This window comes from Gossypium arboreum, chromosome 6 (genome assembly GCF_025698485.1).
Source record: "Gossypium arboreum isolate Shixiya-1 chromosome 6, ASM2569848v2, whole genome shotgun sequence".
NCBI classification, from domain to species: domain Eukaryota; kingdom Viridiplantae; phylum Streptophyta; class Magnoliopsida; order Malvales; family Malvaceae; genus Gossypium; species Gossypium arboreum.
In genome coordinates this window covers 49,870,657-49,877,375 of record NC_069075.1, presented here as the reverse complement: position 1 = coordinate 49,877,375, position 6,719 = coordinate 49,870,657, and positions in this window count along the sequence as shown.

The following is a 6,719-nucleotide window of genomic DNA, read 5'->3' as shown; positions in this document are numbered from 1 at the left end:
TCGTAAACTTACTTAACTTATCGGCATTAAGCCTGTTAGGTCTTAGGACTCAAACCAATTACCAAAGACAAGCTTTATAGAATTTAATCCGGTATAATACCAGCTCGAAGCTCAGGGACTTTAGCCCGGACATATTTCCAAGACGTAGCTCATGGACCTTAAGTCCGGATATAATTCCAAGACATAGCTGCGGACCCTAAGTCCGGATATAATTCCAAAGACATAGCTCATGGACCCTAAGTCCGGATATACATCACTAAATGTCATGCATACTTATTCGCAAGAAAATTCAATTCACATAACATCTCACAATCATAGTTCATTTATTCCATTCAATAATAGCATAACATGGGCACCATTCATATAACTTTTGGCTCAATAACATGCATAAGAATATATGTCCATTTACTTTCCAAGCTTAACTTCTAATGTCTATTCAAATTTTAAGCCTTAAACATAAATTATTTGTCACTCAACTATATTCAAATAGAATCAATAGATCGCAGTACAGTTATCATACACATATCAAGACATTATCAATTACGTACTAAATGTGACTATTCAAAACTTACCTTGGATATACTTGAACGGTTGTGGAAAGGCTACTCAATTACTTTCTCTTTTCCCCTATCCAACTTCGACCCTCTTTGCTCTTGAGCTTAAATTCAAAAATTTTAAACTAGTCATTATTCGACTATTCAAGCATTTCTTCAGAAATATAATATATATATTCGACTTTCACACACATAGATCATAGTAAGTTTATAAGAAAACATTAATCAACTCATTAACAAATTTTTATCAATGATTACCACATAATCACAAATTCACAATAAGCTGTCTTCCTGACCAACAGTCACCAAATTATTTATAACTGGAGCTACAAAACTCCAAATCAATTGCCGTAAAATTTCCCTGAAAATAGACTCATATATCTTTTATCCATAAAATTTTCAGAATTTTTAGTTTTGGAAATCAATACCAGATTTTTCTTAAAGTTTCCCCCTATTTCACTATTTGACTAATCTGACCACCCTTTATTACGAATCAAATTTCTAATTGTACAGAAGTCAAAATATGTTCTCATTGTTTTAATTTAAAACTAGACTCATTAAGCTTTAATTAAATAGTTTATTCATCTTCTAACTCCACTCTCACAATTTATGGTGATTTTCCAAAATCACTTTACAGCTGCTATCCCGTTCAGATTTATTACAATATACTAAATCACAACTCTTTGCATTCATATTATTAACCAAATATAGTTATGCAACCAAAACACAAATCATATACCTTGTAATATGCATATCAAAATAACTCCAACCATGATCGGATATAACCGAATTTAAACATGAAAATTAAGCCATTTTCGAACTCCTATACTAAATCAATACATACCAAAAGCTAATTTTTACATATCCGTCAACTCGAACCTAAAACCATAACCGAATACTCAAGTACATATTATCTATTCTATTATTACAATTTATGCACATGTGGCTAAAACAAATTGAACCATTTTGAACACAAATATCAACTAAAAATACAACCATTTCCATATGTATATTTTACTCATGCAAAGACCATAACCGAATCAACCATAGATACCACCCAAATCATCAATTTTTTTTTAACACACCTAACTACTCAAAATCAACCTTTCATACACTCATATCTAATATCATAGGTAATGCCAAATGTTCAAATTCAACTAAATTTAAAGATTTAACCTTCATCATTTTAATTAATCACTACCTATTCTTCAAAACTTCAAATACAAGGTAATTAACACATATACTCATTTTATTTTATTCCCACCATGACCAAAAGCTCAAATTCTCCCAAAACTCAAAATTTTAACATGGGTTGAAATAAGAACTTGATAACTAACTTAAAACAACTAAAATTTTAAGAACTAATAAAATTCTTACCTTGATTTAAGCCTATGGTAACCGAATGAAGTTTTCTCCCTTTCCTCTCTTACATTTCGCCAAGAAGAACAAAGGTGAAGCTTTGTTTTCATCACCCATTTTCTTTTTATTAATTCATTACTAAATTAAAATTATAAAGCCATTATAATTAAATAATACATATATTCTATATAACATATCATCATGGCCGGCCACTACCTAAATAAAATGAATATTTGACATGCAAGTCCATCCTCTTTGTCACATGCATTAATAGGCCACTAAAGATTAACCTATCACATTTCAGAATTTTCTCACGTAAGTCCTATTTAATAATTTCACATACAATTGACCAAATTAAAACATGAAACTTTCACACGTGCATGTACACATACAGTAAGCATAGATTATAATGGTTAATTATTTTCATGACTCGATTTTGTGGTCCCGAAACCACTTTTCGACTAGGGCCAAATTAGGGCTGTCACAACTTTCACTTTCTGCTCAGTTTCTTAAATCAAGTCAGCATCGTGTATCTTATTTTCACTGAGCTCAATCCAGTACAATGGTGTATGACATTTACAACCGTACAAAGCTTCATAAGATGTAACACCTCAAACCCGGCTCGAAAGTTTGGCTTGAATCTGGCGTGTCACAATGAAGTGTTTTTCGAAAACCATGTTTCCATTAAAAACCCTTCTTAATAATTAAAAACTTATACCCTTTTTAAACCTTATTAGAAAACATCAGCTGAATAACATTCTTAACAACCTTGTAAAAATCTTGGCAGTTGCGGAAGCTTAATTTTAAAAACAATTGCAGATACGTGATGTTTTGAACAACAGTAGTTGCTTTGGAAAACCATGTTCTAATACTAGCAATTATAAGAACAATAAATAAAATTCTAAATTTGAAATCCAAAAAATTAGAACGGTTTTACTACAACCCACATAAAAACATTTAAAAGTAATAATCAAAACTGTAACATAAACAGTGTGTCTGGCTTCCTCCGAGCCCCTCGTAGCTCCGATCCGTCTAAGGTTGGAAATTACCTGAAAGGTTAATAAACGGGGTGAGTTTATGAAAACTCAGTGTGAAATCCCCTACTATATAAAAGGAATAGTCAGTCATATAAAAGAATTAAAAGTTTGGCCTCATCCTTACTTACAGTTTCAGTATCAATTGGGCCTTAGCCCATTTTAACAGACAGTACCATATGTGCCTTAGCCCATTACAGAATAAGAAACATTATCGTAACTAGAAACAAAATGAGAATCGTAATCGTAATTAGGTGACGTAATCGTAATCTAATTAGTATCGTAATGTAATCAAAATCAGAATGTGAATGCAATCCCAACCCAATCTAGCCGTATACACCCCCGTACCAACCTTACACCATGTCGGGAGACTACTCGACCCACCCAACCGCTACACACCACAAAAATTGCAAATGAGGTCGCGGATATTGTGACGAAGTCACCAGATATAAATATTGTGGCTAGGCCACGTAATGTATATATATATATATATATATATATATATGTATGGTTACCAGATTGCAAATAGGTCGCCAGATATTGTAACGAAGTCACCGAACATATATATGTGGCGAGGCCACCAGATTGCAAACGGAGGCGTAACACTTCCTCCATCAATATAAACCCATGTCCTATGCAATGTATATACATGTCATGGCATACAACATACGTAATCGTAATATCATGGCCATACTTGAATCAAACAATACAAGAAAGTCATTCATATCACCAACATATATTCACAATCAAACCACAACCACACAAATCCAAGTTAGTCACTTGCCCACAAGGGCAAAACAATCATTTAACACCCTAGGGGTAAAATATTAATTTTATAAATCGAGGGTAAAACGGTAATTCTGTAAATCGAGGGTAAAACAGTAATTTTGAAAATCGAGGGTAAAATAGTAATTTTGTAAATTGAGGGTAAAATAGTAATTCTGTCAATCAAGGGTAAAACGGTAATTCTATAAATTGAGGGTAAAACAGTAATTTTGTAAATCGAGGGTAAAACGGTAATTCTGTAAATCGAGGGTAAAATAGTAATTCTATAAATTGAGGGTAAAATAGTAATTCTATCAATCAAGGGTAAAACAGTAATTCTATCAATCGAGGGTAAAATAGTAATTTTGTAAATCGAGGGTAAAACAGTAATTCTGTAAATCGAGGGTAGAATAGTAATTCTATAAATTGAGGGTAAAAAGATAATTCTGTAAATCGAGGGTAAAACGATAATTTTGTAAAATGAGGGTAAAACAGTAATTCTGTAAATCGAGGGTAAAACAGTAATTTTGTAATTCGAGGGTACTTTGATAATTTTACAAGTTGAGGGTATTTCAGTAATTTTACAAATTGAGGGTATTTCGATAATTTTACAAATCGAGGATATTTGGGTAATTTTATAAACCGGGGGTACTTTGGTAATTTTACAACTAGGGGTATTTTAGTAATTTGGTAAACTAAAGTATTCTAAACAGGGATAACAATACGAATGGGCCTAAAGCCCTTCTCGGCCCAAATGGGCCCACACGATCATGTGGCCCGTTTAACCCAAATCTAGCCACAGATATGAGATTCACCTAGCCTAGTCCAATAATTACTACACAATCAAACAACTTATCTAATTGGGCCCACATGGCCCCTTTCGGCCCATCGCGGCCCGAAGTAGCCATCCTACAGCTAGAGTAGTGAGAAATACACACCTGATAGGAGACTGGAGTTAATCCGCGCTCCGACCACTCTTAGCCGATGCCCAACCCAAACGAGCACGCCATAAAGCGAAAGGGATTAGCCAAGAAAGATACCTTTACTCTCCTCATGGTTCTCTATATTTAAAGCCAGCTTCGCATCCACTCTTATGTTAGCTTCCCGATGTGGGATCCCTCCATCATTAGAGTTTAAATTCAACACCAACTCTTGCCGCCCCCTGTTAGCAAAATAAATGCTCTTTGATTACCATGAGTTTCGAACCCTGGACCTCCTTGCCAACTCTATGACGCCACCTTCCTACCTCTTATGTGGCGCTACTTTGCCGCTAGACCACAAGGCTTTTTGTGGCACAATTTCTCTAACAATATTCTTAAGGCCTACCTACTACACCCAAGGTTTGATTCACCTTAAACCAAAATTTTTACTAGAGTCCAGGTTTGAACCCAGGACTTCTCCAACACTTCTCAGCACACTTAACCACTAAAACAAGCCTTCATTAACGAAATTTACATGCACAACAAAATATTATAAGCTGCCTTCAAACGCTTCCACGCTTAAGGCCCAAAACTTCTAGGCCCAAATTAAGGGTGTTACAACTCTACCTCCCTTAAAGAAATTTCATCCCCGAAATTTCCATCTAACAAGGTAGTCGTGTAACATCTTCCCCACTACGCTACCGCTGCGCACTCTGATCCTACTATCACTATCACACTTCAATTAGAACTTGAAACATCTCATACATACAACACTTATTCACCAAGGCATACATATTTATCACACATATATACAATTTCTATATCCAAACATCACATCCACATAAAATAAATACCAAATTTAAATTCAGATCAATACCTAAGGAATCTGCAGTATTTCAATTTCTAAATAAACAAAAGTATTCAGAAGACTTACGGATTCGGCGTCGGAGACTCGGTATGCCACACTTTTTAGGAGAAATACTTTAAACAGACCACGTAGTTGAAAATAATTTTTTGAAATTCAACCTGTGAAAACCCAATCCACAGCCGAGTTGTTGTAACTTTGCTCTGATACCCCTAAATGTAACACCCCAAACTCGGCTCGAAAGTTTGGCTCGAATATGGCGTGTCACATTGAAGTGTTTTTCAAAAACCATGTTTCCATTAAAAACCCTTCTTAATAAGTTAAAACTTATTAGAAAACCTCAGCTGAATAACATTCTTAACAACCTTGTAAAAATCTTGGCAGTTGCGGAAGCTTAATTTTAAAAACAATTGCAGATACGTGATGTTTTGAACAACAATAGTTGCTTTGGAAACCATGTTCTAGTACTAGCAATTATAAGAACAATAAATAAAATTCTAAATTTAAAATCCAGAAAATTAGAACGTCTTTACTACAACCCACATAAAAACATTTAAAAGTAATAATCAAAACTGTAACATAAACAGTGTGTGTGACTTCCTCCGAGCCCCTCGCAGCTCCGATCCATCTAAGACTGGAAATTACCTGAAAGGTTAATAAACGAGGTGAGTTTACTTAAACTCAATGTGAAATCCCCTACTATATAAAAGGAATAGTCAGTCATATAAAAGAATTAAAAGTTTGGCCACATCCTTACTTATAGTTTCAGTATCAATTGGGCCTTAGCCCATTTTAACAGACAGTACCATATGTGCCTTAGCCCATTACAGAATAAGAAACATTATCAGAACTAGAAACAAAATGAGAATCGTAATCGTAATTAGGTGACGTAATCGTAATCGTAATCGTAATTAGTATCGTGTAATGTAATCAAAATCGAATGTGAATGCAATCCCAACCCAATCCAACTATATACACCCCGCATCAACCTTACACCATGTCTGGAGACTACTCGACCCATCCAACCGCTACACACCACGTAAATTGCAGCGAGGTCATGATATTGTGACGAAGTCACCAGATATGTATATTGTGGCTAGGCCACGTAAGCAGATATATATATATATATATATATATATATATATATATATATATGTATGGCCACCGACACAAATGAGGTCGCCAAATATTGTATGTAAGTCACCGTATCAGATATATGTGG